Source organism: Pristiophorus japonicus, chromosome 13, assembly GCF_044704955.1.
Source record: "Pristiophorus japonicus isolate sPriJap1 chromosome 13, sPriJap1.hap1, whole genome shotgun sequence".
Classification (NCBI taxonomy): domain Eukaryota; kingdom Metazoa; phylum Chordata; class Chondrichthyes; family Pristiophoridae; genus Pristiophorus; species Pristiophorus japonicus.
The window spans coordinates 38,553,438-38,571,254 of NC_091989.1; the positions used below are offsets into that span (position 1 = coordinate 38,553,438).

The following is a 17,817-nucleotide window of genomic DNA, read 5'->3' on the forward strand; positions in this document are numbered from 1 at the left end:
CTTCATTGCGAGAGGGATGGAGTACAAAAGCAGGGAGGTCCTGCTGCAACTGTACAGGGTATTGGTGAGGCTGCACCTGGAATACTGCGTGCAGTTTTGGTCACCCTACTTAAGGAAGGATATACTAGCCTTGGAGGGGGTACAGAGACGATTCACTCGGCTGATTCCGGAGATGAGAGGGTTACCTTATGATTGATTGAGTAGACTGGGTCTTCACTCGTTGGAGTTCAGAAGGATGAGGGGTGATCTTATAGAAACATTTCAAATAATGAAAGGGATAGACAAGATAGAGGCAGAGAGGTTGTTTCCACTGGTCGGGGAGACTAGAACTAGGGGCACAGCCTCAAAATACAGGGGAGCCAATTTAAAACCGAGTTGAGAAGGAATTTCTTCTCCCAGAGGGTTGTGAATCTGTGGAATTCTCTGCCCAAGGAAGCAGCTGAGGCTAGCTCATTGAATGTATTCAAATCACAGATAGATAGATTTTTAATCAATAAGGGAATTAAGGGTTATGGGGAGAGGGCGGGTAAGTGGAGCTGAGTCCATGGCCAGATCAGCCATGATCTTTTTGAATGGCGCAGCAGGCTCGAGGGGCTGGATGGCCTACTACTGTTCCTAATTCTTATGTTCTTATGTTCTAAGAGCTGGGGAGTTATCCCCGGTGTCCTGGCTAATATTTATCCCTCAATCAACATCACAAAAGCAGGTTATCTGGCCATTATCATATTGCTGTTTGTGTGCAAATTAGCTGCCGCATTTCCTACATCATCATCATAGGCGGTCCCTCGAATGAGGAAGACTTGCTTCCATGAGTTCACGCATGTTTTAATGAAGGACCCGATGTTCCAGTCCTGAACTCCAATTGAGGAGGTGGAAGATGCCTGTGCGTGGATTTTTTTAACGTGTGGTGACCGTTGCACATCAGCCACCACACGGGCTTGACAGAGCTAGGCCTTTATCCAGTGGCAAGGGTTAACCAGGACGACTGGTGACCTGCTCTGCTGCACGGACCTAGCGCGCGCATATATCGCAGTGTGGGCTGGCCTGTGCTGCCCCTGGGCCCTCGGCTCTTCTGGGCCCCATACCCTCATCTGTTGCACCTCCGCCGCGATCCCTCACTGCTCCTCCGCCATAAATATTCACCGCATCTCGCCACAATACACTCACCGCTCATCCGCCCCAACCTTCCCACTCCTCTGTACTTGGGCCCTGCCGATGTTCTTGCACATGCTCCAAAACGGCGACCAGGGTTTTGATGACGCCACCCAGTCACCCATCTCAAAATCGTCGCACACTTGGAGCAGCTCGCGCTGGAGGTTGAAGTGGGAAGCCGCTCCAGCTCTTTTATAGCCCGACCTGCGGATTTTACATTGCAACAGTGACTACACTTCAAAAGCACTTCATTAGCTGTAAAGCCCTTTGGGATTTAATGATGTTGAGAAAGATGCTATATAAATGCAAGTCTTTCTTTCTCTGACATCAGAGAGTGTTCTCGTCGGTAGTCGGAGCCTGGGAACCAGGTTGTATTTTTTGCATGTCATTTAATATAAATGGAAGACCATATCACTGGCTGTAATAAAGCTTGTTATTATAAACCACTTTTGCATGAATCATAAGCGGAGTGATATCGCTGTGCTAACAGCTTTGTTGCGCTGGTAACCACTAAGAAATCCGCTAGCGCACCTCATCCAGCGAATTCAATCCACAATCATCCACATATGAATTCAATCTAACTAAAAGAATAGTCAAAGTTTTCAATATGATGGGGGTGAGATTCATTTTGGGCGGTTGGTTTAAATGGGTGGTAACAAATCAGCGACTCGTTTTTCTCAGATGGAGTATAACGGGCCACTAATTAGCCATTGTGCGCTTTGTGTTTCTGCCCAAAATGAATTTCACCCTCGCCATGTACAGTAGTTTCAGGAGAAACAATCTCAATCCACAGTTTCCCGTGCACTAATTTTAGCAAATACGTGAACATGGAAACATAGAAATTTACAGTGCAGAAGGAGGCCATTTCGGCCCATCGTGTCCATGCCGGCCAACAAAGAGCAGCCCTGAAAGTTACATATAAACCTATGAACAATGACAGAAAGGCATAGAGCACCCAGCCTAACCAGTCCGCCTCACACAACTGCGACACCCCTTATACTGAAACATTCTACACTCCACTCCAACCGGAGCCATGTGATTTCTTGGGAGAGGCAAAAACCAGATAAAAACCCAGGCTAATTTTGAGAGAAAAAATCTGGGAAAATTCTTCTCCGACCCATCCAGGCGATCAAAACTAGTCCAGGAGATCACCCTGGCCGTATTCGATTCCCTGCAGTACTTACCATTATATCTGCACCATCTAACAAAAGGTCATCCAGTCTAATCCCAATTACCAGCTCTGGGTCCGTAACTCTGCAGGTTATGGCACTTTAAGTGCCGATCCAACCATCTCTTAAAAGTGGTGAGGGTTTCTGCATCCACCACTCTTTCAGGCAGCGGGTTCCAGATCCCCACAACCCTCTGCGTAAAGAAGCACCCCCTCAAATCCCCTCTAAACCTTTCACCAACCACCTTAAAACTATGCCCCCTCGTAATGGACTCTTCCACCAATGGAAAAAGGCCCTTACTATCCACTATGTCCAGGCCCCTCAATATTTTGTACACCTCAATGGGGTTCCCTCTCAACCTCCTCTGTTCCAATGAGAACAAACAAAGCCTATGCAATCTGTCCTCATAACTAAGATTCTCCATTCCAGGCAGCATCCTAGTAAATCTCCTCTGCAGCCTCTCCAGTGCAATCACGTCCTTCCTATAATAAGAACATAAGAACATAAGAAATAGGAACAGGAGTAGGCCATACGGCCCCTTGAGCCTGCTCCGCCATTCAATAAGCTCATGGCTGATCTGATCATGGACTCAGCTCCACTTCCCCGCTCACTCCCCATAACCCCTTATCCCCTTATCATTTAAGAAAATGTCTATTTCTGTCTTAAATTTATTCAATGTCCCAACTTCCACAGCTCTCTGAGGCAGCGAATGCCACAGATTTACAACCCTCTGAGAAAAGAAATTTCTCCTCATCTGTTTCAAATGGGCAGCTCCTTATTCTAAGATCATGCCCTCTAGTTCTAGTCTCCCCGATCAGTGGAAACATCCTCTCTGCATCTACCCTGTCAAGCCCCTTCATAATCTTATGCGTTTCGATAAGATCACCTCTCATTCTTCTGAACTCGAATGAGTAGAGGCCCAACCTACTCAACTTTCCTCATAAGTCAACCCCCTCATCCCCGGAATCAACCTAGTGAATCTTCTCTAAATTGCCTCCAAAGCAAGTATATCCTTTCGTAAATATGGAAACCAAAACTGCACGCAGTATTCCAGGTGTGGCCTCACCAAAACCTTGTACAGCTGAAGCAAGACTTGCCTGCTTTTATACTCCATCCCCTTTGCAATAAAGGCCAAGATACCATTGGCCTTCCTGATCACTTGCTGCACTTGCATACTATCCTTTTGTGTTTCATGCACAAGTACCCCCAGGTCCCGCTGTACTGCAGCACTTTGCAATCTTTCACCACTTAAATAATAACTTGCTCTTTGATTTTTTCTGCCAAAGTGCATGACCTCACACTTTCCAACATTATACTCTATCTGCCAAATTTTTGCCCACTCACTTTGCCTGTCTATGTCCTTTTGCAGATTGTTTGTGTCCTGCTCATACATTGCTTTTCCTCCCATCTTTGTATCATCAGCAAACTTGACTACGTTACACTCAGTCCCTTCTTCCAAGTCGTGAATATAGATTGTAAATAGTTGGGGTCCGAGCACTGTTCCCTGTGGCACCCCACTAGTTACTGGTTGCCAACCAGAGAATGAACTATTTATCCTGACTCTCTGTTCTCTGTCAGTTAGCCAATCCTCTATCCATGCTAACATATTACCCCCAACCCCGTGAACTTTTATCTTGTGCAGTAAACTTTTATGTGGCACCTTGTCAAATGCCTTCTGGAAGTCCAAATACACCACATCCACTGGTTCCCCTTTATCCACCCTGTTCGTTACATCCTCAAAGAACTCCAGCAAATTTGTCAAACACGACTTCCCCTTCATAAATCCATGCTGACTCTGCCTGGCCGAATTTTGCTCATCCAAATGTCCTGCTACTGCTTCTTTAATACGGCAACCAGAGCTGCACGCAGTACTCCAACTATGGCCTAACCAAAGTATTATACAATTTAAGCATAACCTCCCTGCTCTTATATTCTATGCCTTGGCCATTCCGTATGCCTTCTTAACCACCTTATCCACTTGGCCTGCTACTTTTAGGGATCTGTGGACAAGCAGTCCTAGGTCCCTTTGTTCATCTACACTATTAAGTAGCCTACCGCTTAATGTGTATACCCTTTCCTTATTAGCCCTCCCAAAGTGCATCACCTCACACTTCTCTGAATTAAATTCCATTTGCCTCTGTTCTGCCCATCTGACCAGTAGACTGATATCCTCCTGCAGCCCATGACTTTCTTCTTCATTATCAACCACACAGCCAATTTTAGTGTCGTCTGCAAACTTCTTAATCATACTCACTATATTCAAATCTAAATTGTTGATATTAATATGTCCTTACTATACAGTACAAATGCACACGAGACAGAAGGTCACTCTGTGACCAGTAACCTTTATTCCAGCACTGAAGTGGAGAAGATGGGTGGAGCTTCCCCTTTTATACCTGAAAGTCCAGGTTAGGAGTGTCTCCCACAAGTTCACCACCTAGTGGTCAGTGTTCTCACGGTGTACAACTTAGGTCAGTCTATACATGGATTGCAATGACAGTTGAATACATGACATCACCTCCTCCTCAAAGTCTTATTGGGATCACAGGTTAAGTCTCTCTGGTGGTTTACGCTCCCTTGTAGAGTGCCTGAGTTGGGGCTCCAGTTGTTGGGCGCTGGCCTGAGTGTCTGCTGTTTGCGATGCCTCAGACCTGTCCGGACTGCCCACAGTGACTGGATTCTCCTCCACTTGGTTCCGGTGTTCGGTCACCTGTGGTGGAGTGAACTCTACATCATGTTCTTCCTCTGCTTCTTCTATGGGGTTGCTGAAACTCCTTTTTGTTTGACCCACGTGTTTGCGGCAGATTTGTCCATTGGTGAGTTTAACTACCAGAATCCTATTCCCCTCTTTCGCAATCACAGTGCCTGCGAGCCATTTGGGCCCTGCAGCATAGCTGAGGACAAAGACAGGGTCATTGACATCAATACATCGCGTCCTCGCACCCCCATCATGGTAGTCACATTGTGACCGGCGCCTGCTCTCAACAATTTCTTTCATGGTGGGGTGTATAAGGGATAACCTGGTTTTGAGTGTCCTTTTCATTAGCAGCTCTGCGGGTGGAACCCCTGTGAGCGAGTGTGGTCGGGATCTATTGGCCAGCAGGAGGCGTGATAAGCGGCTTTGCAGGGAACCCCCTTGGATTCTGAGCATCCCGTTTGATTATCTGCACTGCTCATTCCGCCTGGCCGTTTGAGGCCGGCTTGAACGGTGCCGTTCTGACATGGTTGGTACCATTTCCTGCCATGAAGTCCTGGAATTCAATGCTTGTAAAGCACGGGCCATTGTCGCTGACCAAGATGTCCAGTAGACCATGGGCGGCGAACATTGCCCGTAGATGTTCTACCCCGGCAGAGGATGTGCTCGAATTAAGAATGTCACACTCGATCCATTTAGAGTAGGCATCTACAGGAACATTTTTCCCATGAAAGGACCTGCGTAGTCCACATGGATGCGTGACCATGGCTTGGCGGAGCAGGACCAGGGGCTAAGAGGGGGCTTCCCTGGGCGCATTGTCCAGCTGGGCACATGTGTTGTACCTGCGAACACAAAGTTCCAGGTCTGCATCTGTCCCTGGCCACCAAACGTGTGACCTGGCAACTGCCTTCATCATGACAATGCTTGGGTGCTCATTGTGGAGTTCTTGGATGAATGCCTCTCTGCCCATCTGGGACATGACTACTCGGTTTCCCCATAGTAGGCAATCGGTCTGAATCAAGAGTTCATCCTTGCGCCTGTGAAATGGTTTAAATTCCTCAGGGCATGCCCCGTACGTGGCTGCCCAGTCCCTATTCAGGACACATTTCTTGACTAAAGACAGTAGCAGGTCTCTATTTGTCCAGACTTTGATCTCACAGGCTGTCACGGGTGAGCCTTCGCTTTCGAAAGCTTCAACAGCCATGATCATCTCAGCAGCATGCTCGGTTGCCCCCTTGGTGGTGGCTAGTGGAAGCCTGCTGAGTGCATCGGCGCAATTTTCAGTGCCCGATCTGTGCCGAATTGTCTAGTCATAGGTGGCTAACGTGAGTGCCCACCTCTGTATGCAGGCCGACGCATTTGCATTTATGGCCTTGTTGTCGGCCAAAAGGGACGTTAGTGGTTTGTGATCTGTCTCCAGCTCAAACAGGTACTGGTGCATTTTTTTTACTGCATATACACATGCAAGCGCTTCCTTATTTACCATCCCGTAGCCCCTTTCTGCCTGGGACAGACTTCTGGAGGCATAAGCTACCGGCTGTAACTGACCCTTGGCATTAATATGCTGCAACACACACCCGACCCCATAGGACGAAGCATCGCACATTAACACAAGTTTCTTACATGGGTCATATAGCGTTAACAGATTGTTGGAGCATAACAAATTGCGTGCTCTATCAAAAGCCCTTTCCTGGCTGTCCCCCCCAGACCCATTTGCGACCTTTGCTTAGGAGCACATGTAGCGGCTCTAACAGCATGCTCAATTTGGGAAGAAAGTTACCAAAATAGTTCAGGAGCCCCAGGAACGAACGCAGCTCGGTCGTGTTGCGGGGTCTGGGTGCTCTCTGGATCACTTCCATTTTGGATGCAGCAGGTCTGATCCCATCTGCTGCTACCCTCATCCCCAGGAATTCTACCTCTGGAGCTAGGGAGACGCACTTTGCCTTTTTCAGTCGCAGACCTACCCGGTCCAGTTTGCGTAGCACCTCCTCCAGGTTGTGGAGGTGTTCTTCAGTATCGCAACCCGTGATGAGGATGTTGTCTTGAAAAACCACCATCCTTGGAATCGACTTGAGGAGATTTTCCATGTTTCATTGAAAGATCGCGACGGCCGAGCGAAACCCGAACGGACATCTGTTGTACTCAAACAACCCCTTGTGTGTCGTGATGGTGGTCAGCTTCTTTGACTCACTCGCCAGCTCTTGGGTCATGTAAGCTGAGGTCAGGTCCAATTTTGAAAAACGATTGCCACCGGATAGCGTCACTCCTCCCCAGCAGTGCGGGACCGTCCCCCGGGACAATCCAGAGTGGCAACCTGTTCTCTGAATCTTTGTGGGTCACGACTACCGTGGCGCTGCCTAGCACCGGAATGATCTCCTTTGTATATGTCCATAGCTGTGCGTCAATCGGCAATAATTTTGGCCTCCTGGCCTTGGACGCCCACAACTTGTCGAACTGTTTTATACTCATCAGGGACTGGCTGGCCCCCGTCTCTAGCTCCATTGATACTGGGATGCCATTGAGGAGCACTTTCATCATTATCGGTGGCATCCTGGTGTATGAACTGTATATGTGCTACACATGAATTCGCTGAACTTCAGCTTCCAGCGAGTTCCCCCAGTGTCCATTTGGCCTCGTAGGGCTTACATCGGGCCCATCCTCCTCGTACATCAACCTGGCTGCAGGCTTCCTACACATACGCGCCAAGTGACCGCTGACATTGCAGTTTCTGCAGGTATATTGCTGATACCTGCAAGTTCTGGCTGTGTGTTTGCTTCCACACCTCCAACATGAGCCGTTGTTGGAAACAAAAGGTCCATTACCAGTCGATCGTCTCTGACTGTCTCTGTAACTGTCCTTAAACGCACCATTGACAGGTGTTGATGGCCCCATTACTGGCCACATTGTCCCTTGCGATGGCATGAATCGCCGTTCAGCTAGCCATTGTCTCTGTTGAATTCCCCCTTTGGGTTCGGCTACATGCTCGGGCATGTCCAATTGCCCCTGTCTGCCTAGAGAACTGTGTGCCACGTTAACAATGTTGACTCCCTGTCCATTTGCTGCATTTAAAGCAAGATTTTTGTCAAACACCATTCTCGTCTCTTCCTCCCCTGAGATAAATGTCTGGGCCATCCATGCCACTGTTTCCAGGGTCACGTCTTTGGTCTCAATCAGTTTCCTGAAAACCCCAGCGTGCCCAATGCCCTCAATAAAAAAGTCTCACAGCATCTCCGCTCTGCATGTATCTGGGAACTTAAATAGGCTCGCCAGTCGCCGGAGGTCTGCCACGAAGTCTGGAACGCTTTGCCCTTCTCGCCGCCGGTGCGTGTAAAACCGGTGTCTCGCCATGTGCATGCTGATCGCCGGTTTAAAGTGTTCCCCAATCAACTTACTGAGCTCTTCAAAAGTCTTGTCCGCTGGCTTCTCTGGCGCTAGAAGGTCCTTCATCAGGGAGTATGTCCTGGATCCACAAACCGTCAGGAGATGAGCCCTTTATTTGTCGGCCGAATCCTGTCCCAGCCATTCCTTCGTGACGAAACTTTGCTGTAGTCTCTCAATAAAATCGTCCCAATCATCACCAACACAGTACCTCTCGTCTGTGCTGCTAATGGCCATGCTCGCGTGGTTTAAATCCCAGTTTCTCGTCGCCAATAATATGTCCTTACTATACAGTACAAATGCACACGAGGCCCATACTAGAGAGAAGGTCACTCTGTGACCAGTAACCTTTATTCCAGCACTGAAGTGATGACGGTGGGTGGAGCTTCCCCTTTTATACCTGAAAGTCCAGGTTAGGAGTGTCTCCCACAAGTTCACCACCTAGTGGTCAGTGTTCTCATGGTGTACAACTTCGGTCAGTTTATACATGGATTGCAATGACAGTTGAATACATGACAGATATATACCACAAAAAGCAAGGGACCCAGTACTGAGCCCTGCGGAACCCCACTGGAAACATGCTTCCAGTCACAAAAACATTCATCAATCATTATCCGTTACTTCCTACCTCCTCGCCAATTTTGGATCCAACTTGCCATTTTGCCCTGTATCCCATGGGCTTTAACCTTCATGACCAGTCTACCATGTGGGACCTTATCAAAAGCCTTGCTAACGTCCATGGGTTAGACTTTACACTTCACATCGCTGGGCTAGTGCCCATATATCGCCCAAAAAGGGCTGATATCGCTCAAAAATGGAAAGTCGGACACATCGCTGAGCTTATTGCCGACACATCGCCCAGTGCAACTTTCAGCTCACATCGCCGAGGTGATCGCTGAGGTGATCATCTACACATCACCCAGCCCAACTTTTGGCACATCGCTGGGCTGATCGCTCACCGAGAACATCGCTGAAGAATAGTTGCTATTGCATGGCTTTCCTCGGCACTACGGACACCATTTTGAAAATTGGAAGAAGACAGGAGACCTCTTAAACAGGGGCTTAGATAGTTTGTGAATTATTTAAGGGCCTTTTAAAGATAGATACGCTCACAATTAGACGTTTACTTATATTTATATAAATAAGTGACGTTTCATACTTACTTGGTCTGGCCTGGACATTGTTTAACAACAGTTGCACGAATGTTCTATTTTAACTTACATTATTAGAAGACACTGCACAACAATTGTAAAGTGGAATAAAATGGTTTTAATAAAATGATAACTTTTGAACATAATTTTTCAATTACATACACCAAAACACCCTCCTCCCCCCACCCCCCACCCCCCACCCCAACCACCCCAACAGTGAAACGACAACACCAACAATAAATGTGAACAATAGGAACAATATTAAAAAGAGTGCACCCACCTCCCTATCTGCGGCCACGTTCCCCTCCAGATCCTGCACCCTCCCGTGTCGTTGCCTCACCCACCCGTTTTGGTCCCCGGGTACTGCTGCGAAGCCGGCGTGCAATGGGCGATGGCAAGACTTCCTGCCGCGGTGGGGGACATGCTGGGACGATCGCCTGTTGGGGGGCTGTTTGAGGGGAAGACAAAACAGGGGGATCGCCTTCCGAGTCAGGGGGTGGTGCATCCTCCTGACCCGCCTGTGTGCCGGTGCTTGTGGTCACGGGAGCTCCGTGTACCGCCAAGAACGCATGCCTCATGGCATGGTTGGACGAGGAGATTCCACGCAACTCCAGGATCATCTGCTGCGTTGCCTCCGCTTGGTGAGCAGACACCTGGGAGAATTCCTGCGTGAACCCCACAAACACCTGGAGCTGCTCCCGCTGGATCGCGACAGACTCCTTGCACAGTTGTGCCAGGCGCTCCACGCGGTGGTCCAGGGTAGGCCTTTGCTTAAGACGCTGACCCGGCCTCCGTGGGGTCTGTGACAGCACCAATGTGTGCCTTGTCATCACCAACTGCATGCCGCTTGGTTCCGGTACCTCCTCAGTTGGGATCTCCATCAGGGCCGCAGATTCCCCAGACAGAGGGATGCAAGGGGCATCCTCCTCTGTCTCCAGGTATTCCTCCTCCTCCTCGGGCTCGGTGGTTTCCTACGCTTCACCACCCGTGGTGAATGACACATGCAGTGGGTCAGGTCCATGTGAGCGTCTGTCCTCCCGTTGTGCCTCTGGAGCTGGTAAAGCTGCAAAACACAATTGAGATTATTAGAGAAGAAAGCATTGTTGCGCCGCGCTGGCAGACGTAGGAGGAACAGCACTAATCCCATAAACGTGACAGAGAAACGTTACATATTAATGCATCATATGGTGGTATCTGTGGCAGTACATCTATGTGGAAATCACTGCGCCAGAGAGCTGTGGAGGCTGGATCAGTCGCAGATAGACCGAATGATAAGGGAGTGATGGTTTATGGGGTGCAGACAGAGAAGGGGATAGATGGCCAGATGGACTGCTCTCATGTTCTTATGTTGTCGACCTGAGCGTGGCAGAGAGTCGCACAGAGGCTGCGTGCATAACATGACATCATTCGTCTGATATGAGAATGAAATGATGTCACATAGCTCTTACACTGCTTGACACATTACTCACATGGCGCATGCGATGGTCCGGCAACACCACGGCTGGTGACCGCTCGACTGTGGGCCCCCACTAGTGCCGCAGCACGTTCCTCCAGGTCAGTGAGGGTCAGTATTACAGCAGGGTCTCCCCCGGTGCACCTCTGCTGAGCCCAATTATTAGATATCTTCCTCTGCGAACGTGAATAGAGCATGGCATAAGCTATTTGACTAGGTTATGTCATTTATACACAACAGTTTCAAATGTTATATGCTAATAGGGGTTATGTCCACAATTCAATGACAGTAGCTGATGTCCAAAAGTGTCCCAGACCAGACAGTGAGCAAAGGCAGCTCTCCCCCAGTCCATGCTGCGTCCATGTGTAAGTGACAGCAGCTAGAGAGACCTAAAATGGGCACAGGTTCATGGCCCTGTCCAGTTCTTAGCGTGGATGATATATGTTATATAAGTTAGAATAACAAGCTTACATTCAATCCAGGAGAATTACCATTATAATGATTATTATACTTAGAATGTGCATCATTAAAATATAAAGTCATATTTACTCTTGTTGAAGCAACGAGGCTGTTCCAGCATTTGCGGCACTGGTCGGAGCCCCTGGGCTCGTGGGACGCAGACGAGACGACTCGACTATCTCGGCCCATAACCTGTGGTAGGCCCGTGGTGCTGGTATCCCACCATGCTGCCCCCCCCGGTTCATTGCGCCCAGCGGGTGTGTACCTCTGCCACGAGGGCCTTGTTAGCCTCCTCGGAGAAGGGTTTGGCCCTCTTTCTCCCCGTCTCCACAGCTCTCCCACTTTCATTGCTGCTATTTCTCTGTCTTTCTTTCTCTCTCTCTCTTTTCTCTCACCTCTCTGTCTCTGCCTTCCTTCTCTCTCTCTCTCTATCTCTCTCTCTCTCCTCTCTCGATCTCTCTTCCCCTTCTGCACATGTGTGGATGACCCCTGACCTCCCTAAAAGCGTGAAACTTGGCCACCCAAAATTTTTTTTAAAAATTTGCGTATGCGCAGAAGGCCGTTGCTAGCGAAGCTTTCGCCTTCGCCATCGGTGGGCTATCACTGGGTGATGTGACATCGCTGGGCTATTGCTTCACCCATTTCACATCGTTGGGCTATCGCCGAGCCGAAAATCATGATCCAAAAAATGGGCGATGTTCCAGCGATCATGAAGGCTGCAACATCGCTAAGGCTGGAACATCGCCCGTTTTTTGGGCCCTAGCGAACAAAGTGGAAAGTCTAGCCCCATATATACTACATCATACACACTACCCTCATCCACTCTCTTGGTTACCTCCTCAAAAAATTCAATCAGGTTAGTCAAACACGATCTTCCCTTAACAAATCCGTGCTGACGGTCCCTAATTAATCCTTGCCTTTCCAAATGTAGATTTATCCTGATTTTCAGGATTTTTTCCAATAATTTTCCCACCATTGAGGTTAGGCTGACAGGCCTGTAATTACTCGGCCTATCCCTATCTCCCTTCTTAAACAACGGTACTAAATGGACCTGGGCAAAAGGTGATGCAATACTGATGGAAAGCTCTAATGAACTCTTTGATCTTTTCGGAAGATTTCTCCTATCTCCAAAATTGGAAAAAAGGTAAAACACAGCATTTTGCTTGGTCAAGTCCAATTATGAGAAATTTCTGACGAGGCAGGGGATACAAGCAAAAATTGAGCATTGCACCTAAGCTCTGACCTGGACTTTATCAGAAGAACAATTAACAAGAATTCAAATTTATTACCACAGCAATTAGAGAAGTGAAAAGTACTGAAGAGTCTTCTGGTGTGCATCATGAAAACATAAGCACTGAAGGCAATGGAGTATAAAATCGGGTAGGATGTAAAATGGGCCTCCGACCAGAACTTGCCAGGCAGGTTAGGTTAAAATTGGAGTCAATGAGACAGATAAGTGAGGGTCTCAGTGCCTGGTTCTTCAAGTGAGTTCTAGGGTTGGACATTATTGTTTTCTAATGGATGTACTTGCAACAAAGGAACTTTACTTCAAATACTAAAGGAAAATATTGCGGATGCTGGAAATCTGAAATGTAAAAAAAAAATGCTGGAAATACTCAGCAGATCAGGCAACATCTGTGGAGAGAGAAACAGAGTTAACATTTCAGGTCGATTAAACTTCTGAAACATTAACTCTGTTTCTCTCTTCACAAATGCATTTATAGCATTTTCTCTAACTTCACTTCCAAAGTTGCTTTACTTTGTCAGCTTTTTCTAAGAACTGTATATCTTCGATTCACCTTTAACTTTAAATATGCTGTGCAATAAAAGATTGACAGGGTGCAAGCCTACTAATAGTGAATTCATGTTACTCAGTCTTTAAGTGCATGTGGTGTACATACTGTTTGGTGCAATTATCCACTGTAAGTTGAGAGTATTTAGGTATGCCTGTATATGCGTTGCACTCATAGTTGGTCCTAAATTTTAGACTGTCGTCTGTACTCAGTAAGCAAGCACCAGAGGTGGCGGATAGTATAAAAGTAATTACTTCCATTACATAGTAAGAACATTGCTTTGTTGGGATGAAGAATTTTATAGAATTGCAGTGATGTATCAAGAAGTACAAATATTCCTATTTAATACATTTGTTTTTAATCAATAATCCTACCACCATATTTTAGAGATTTACTTCTAGTCAGTAAGTAGCTAATTAGAATGTTGCCTCTGTGCTCTGAAATACAGATGCCAAACCTGATACCATTAAAAAAATATAAGAAGCTGCTAGCACAGGGATATTCATTCAGTTTTACACAATCATGCACTAAGTGAATAATCATTTCATAATTATGTAGTGTTCTTAGCTAGCATTTACTGTTGTCAATAGTACAGATGCCCACTAAAGCACTGATGAATTCACAAACTATTTACTATCCACTTGTGCGGCATAGCAATCAGAAATTCTATATATAGGACACTGCACCAATGGCATGTAACAATTGTCCCTCATAAATATGAAAGATTCATGCTCACTGCAGACATGAATCAGAGTGAAAGAATAGTTTGAATGCAATGTAACTGTGTATTATAGGAGCACTGTCCTTGTCAGAAATTAAATCTCTCTATAGTGCTATATTTCTCTTGCTGAACTAAATCTAAGAGTCCAAAGATCTATAGCATCGAACCTTTTTAACTGGGTCCAATTTATATTGCCTACTCAGTCACAATTTTTATACAGCAGCATTCTAAATAGAATCAAAGCAAACAAAACATTACAAATTTGGGAACAAAGGGAAGGAGAGAGGGAAAAGGAGAGGGAAGTAGGAATCAAGGATTGGAAGGTGATGCAAAACACTGGCCGAAGACAAGGTCTGTTATACCCCATAGAAGGTAAAGAAATGGCTTAAGTTTTCATCTTCAAGTGCTCTGTGTAAATGACAGATATCATGGCCAGCCCTCAAGCCCATGCACCTCCTCCCTTGATTCTGTAATATTCACTCCTAAACTTTACCCCAGGGTTATTCTATTTGCACATACTACTTGCAGTATTTATTCAATTTATAAAACCGATATTTTATATTTTCTAACTCTCTTTGTATTAAAATATTGGGTGCAGCAATATTACAGCAACCGTACGCTGGACATTGCTGTAGCGAATTGCTACACCCCTCCCTTGTGGAAATGGGAAATGATGGAGAACTTCATTAAGTGCCTTTTGAAAATCGAAGTAAATTCAATTACAGCCACTGGGTAGCCTTTTTTTTTTGCCTATGGAACAGTGACTGTACTTCAAAGTAATTATATGTGAAGTAACGTTTCTGAGAGACGCGATAAGGCACTATATTAATACAAGTCTTTCTTTTTTCAGCTAATAATTGTATTACCTCTTAAAGAATTCCAGTAGATTTGTGAGGTAAGACCTATTTATTGAATCGACTTTATATGATTTCCATAATTTGAGATGAATGAATACTGATAGCATCCCATGAAATGTTCTTTAGATTTTTCACGTCAACCAATGTGAGACGAAATGGTTTGAAATACTCCAGTTAACTTTGAGTCTTTCTTTGAAGACTTGGATCACATTTACTACTCACCAGTCCTTCGGTAGGGTGTTTATGGAGGAGCTAAAACTATTAAACAGAACCATCTGCCTTTTCCTTTCTTATTCTAGGTTGTATTTTATCTGACCCAGGTGTTTTATAGGCACTTAGAACTGTATTTTACTCTTTGTTTGAAAAAAGGGTAAGTAGTACTTTAGATTATTGATGAGCTACTATGAAAACAGCATTTGTACATAATGTTGCAGGTACTATGAAGAATCTTTAAGACTTCTTAAACAGCTAGCAAGCTACTTAACTGGTAAAAATTAAGAAAAGTTTATGAATCCCCCAAATGTGGAGAGCACGATGGTGTAAAATGGCTGAACAAAAACCATTTCACAGACTACATACTGAAGAAATGGCATGATGTTTTTGTTGCAAGAAGAAGCCTCCCCCACCCATCCCAACAAGACATGGGCCAAAATTAGGAGAAGATTCACAACAGAGCATTTCCACCACTGATGGGGAGGTCTAGAAGGAGTAGCATGACTTAAAAAAGAGCACAAAGCTAAGATTCCTATAAATGTCACATAAGACATGAAGGAAAGTCATGGTTGTTCAACAGATATGCAGAAAATGTTGTATTCACATGTTAGTCCTAATTTTAACTGGGTCCCCATCAGTTAGTAAGAGGTCATGCCATGATTAGGAGGAGGGGGGGAGGGAGAGGGGGAGCCTGACTTTGATTGGTGGAGGGGAGGTCTTGCCGTGATAGAGGGGAGCTCAAGGAAGACCCAAAGCTTCCTTGTGAGGCCCAGAGAATTCCTGCCCACTCCTGGCCCAGAAGGAAACCTGAAAAATAAATGTAATACTTACCTCGGGGTCTCTCGTGGTCCAGGATCCAGGCTTTGCCTGATGGGTAAGCTGACACTGTCTCAGGCCTCCGGTTGATTATTCAGATCGGGTCCTGAAGATATCATCGGACCAGATCTGCCTATTTAAAACAGGATCTCAGTTCCATCCTGTGGGTGTTCTGCTCGCCTGCTCAAAAACAACAGGTTAATATGGTGACATATGGCGGGAAGGAAGTGGGATTGGTGGGGGGTAACTGACAGCCGTTATTTTAGCTGTATCCCCCCAGCCCGGCTTCCACCTCATGGGGGCAGTTATAGTGTCTGGTGGTTATTTTAACACTATTTCCAATCTTCTGTCCTGTGAAAACAATAGTTAGTGCTCATTGGCTTATTAGGAGCTGATAATTCTGCTGGGAGAAATAAATCCTTTCACGCAGTCCATTCTCCCAACCTGAATTGGGACAACCTTCCATTCTCCCCAGCAAATGTAAAGCTATTATGGGTGAACAGCTGCGGGTGAACAATAATTGCAGCATTGGTGCAGGATACACGATTAATGAACCTGCACAGGTTAGTCATGGTGGGCCTGCACTAATTACTCACAGGAATACATCTTCAGGCACAGGCATCTCCTCCATTACTAATAAAGAAGCAGTGCACAGCCAAGCTGAGGCTGCCCCCAGGGAGGTGGTGATGGAACTGGCTCACCTGCTTAATGAAGAGTTACCTGAGCAATCGTCAGTGCGCACTTTTATGTCACTGGTAGATTCCGCAGGCAAACAACTAAGGGGTGAGCTGCTATTTAGGTTTGCCCCCCCCCCCCCATCTAGCAGGCCACTGGGGCATTGTATTTCCACATACACCCATCTATCAATTTTTGAGATAAATTTGCACCTGCAGTCCAAGTGGGACAAAGACTCTACCAGGGAGGGTTCAGGGATTAAATAATTGTTCGCACAGCCATGGTGTAAAGAAACCAAAATAATGTTACTTCCTTAATGCATAGCTGGTATGTGAGAACAGAGCTCAGATTATTCATATCGGTGCCTCATCCCCCATGAATGCCTCTGATGCATCAATCTAACATTGCCTAACCATTCCAAGTGAGAGAGGCAATATGGTATGATAGGACCTATGTTTTGCAGTCATGACTCACCTCTGCAGGCCAGTAGTCTGATACAATGAGTTGCATGGCCAGAATAAAAACCTGACCAAGCCAGGACTTTGTGATGCTGAAGCAATGCTTCAGATTCCTGGAATGCCTCATGTGTACCCACTGAGAACGTGGCTAAAATTCTGACTATACTGCACAGCACTACCATTGATAAAGACATCAGTAAGTGACGCTTGATAGCACTGTCGATGGCACCTTCCCATCAGCAAAGTGATGGAAGGGGTCACCAACAGTGCTATCAAGTGGCACTTACTCACCAATAACCTGCTCACCGACGCTCAGTTTGGGTTCCACCAGGACCACTTCCCTCCAGACATTGTTAAAGTTTTGATCGAAACATGGACAAAAAAACTAAATTCCAGAGCTGAGGTGAGAGTGACTGCCATTGACATCAAGGCAGCATTTAACTGAGTGTGATATCAAGTAACCCTAGTAAATTTTAAGTCAATAAGAATCAGAGGGAAAACTTTCCACTAGCTGGAGTCATATCAAGCACAAAGGAAGATGGTTGTCATTGTTGGAGGCCAATCCTCTCAGCCCCCAGACATTGCTGCAGGAGTTCCTCAGGGCAGTCCTGCGGTAGTTCCCTAGGTCCAACCACCTTCAGCTGCTTCATCAATGATCATCCCTCCATCATAAAGTCAGAAGTGGGGATGTTCGCTGATGACTGCAGTGTTCAGTCTATTTGCAATTCCCCAGATAATGAAGTAGTCCATGCCCGCATGCAGCAAGACCTGGACAACATCCAGGCTTGGGCTGGCAAGTGCCAAGTAATGTATGCGCCACACAAGTG

At 46.3% G+C, this 17,817-nt stretch overlaps 1 protein-coding gene across 1 annotated transcript in view; it reads left to right on the forward strand.

Annotated features, from left to right (window-relative positions):
- Positions 1-17,817, forward strand: part of LOC139278526 (transcriptional regulator QRICH1-like) — a 229,132-nt gene that overhangs the window by 28,989 nt on the left and 182,326 nt on the right. Inside the window, exon 3 of the mRNA XM_070897384.1 lies at positions 14,822-14,866. The gene's annotated coding sequence lies outside the window, so the exon portion shown is untranslated. The remainder of the gene's footprint in view (positions 1-14,821; positions 14,867-17,817) is intronic.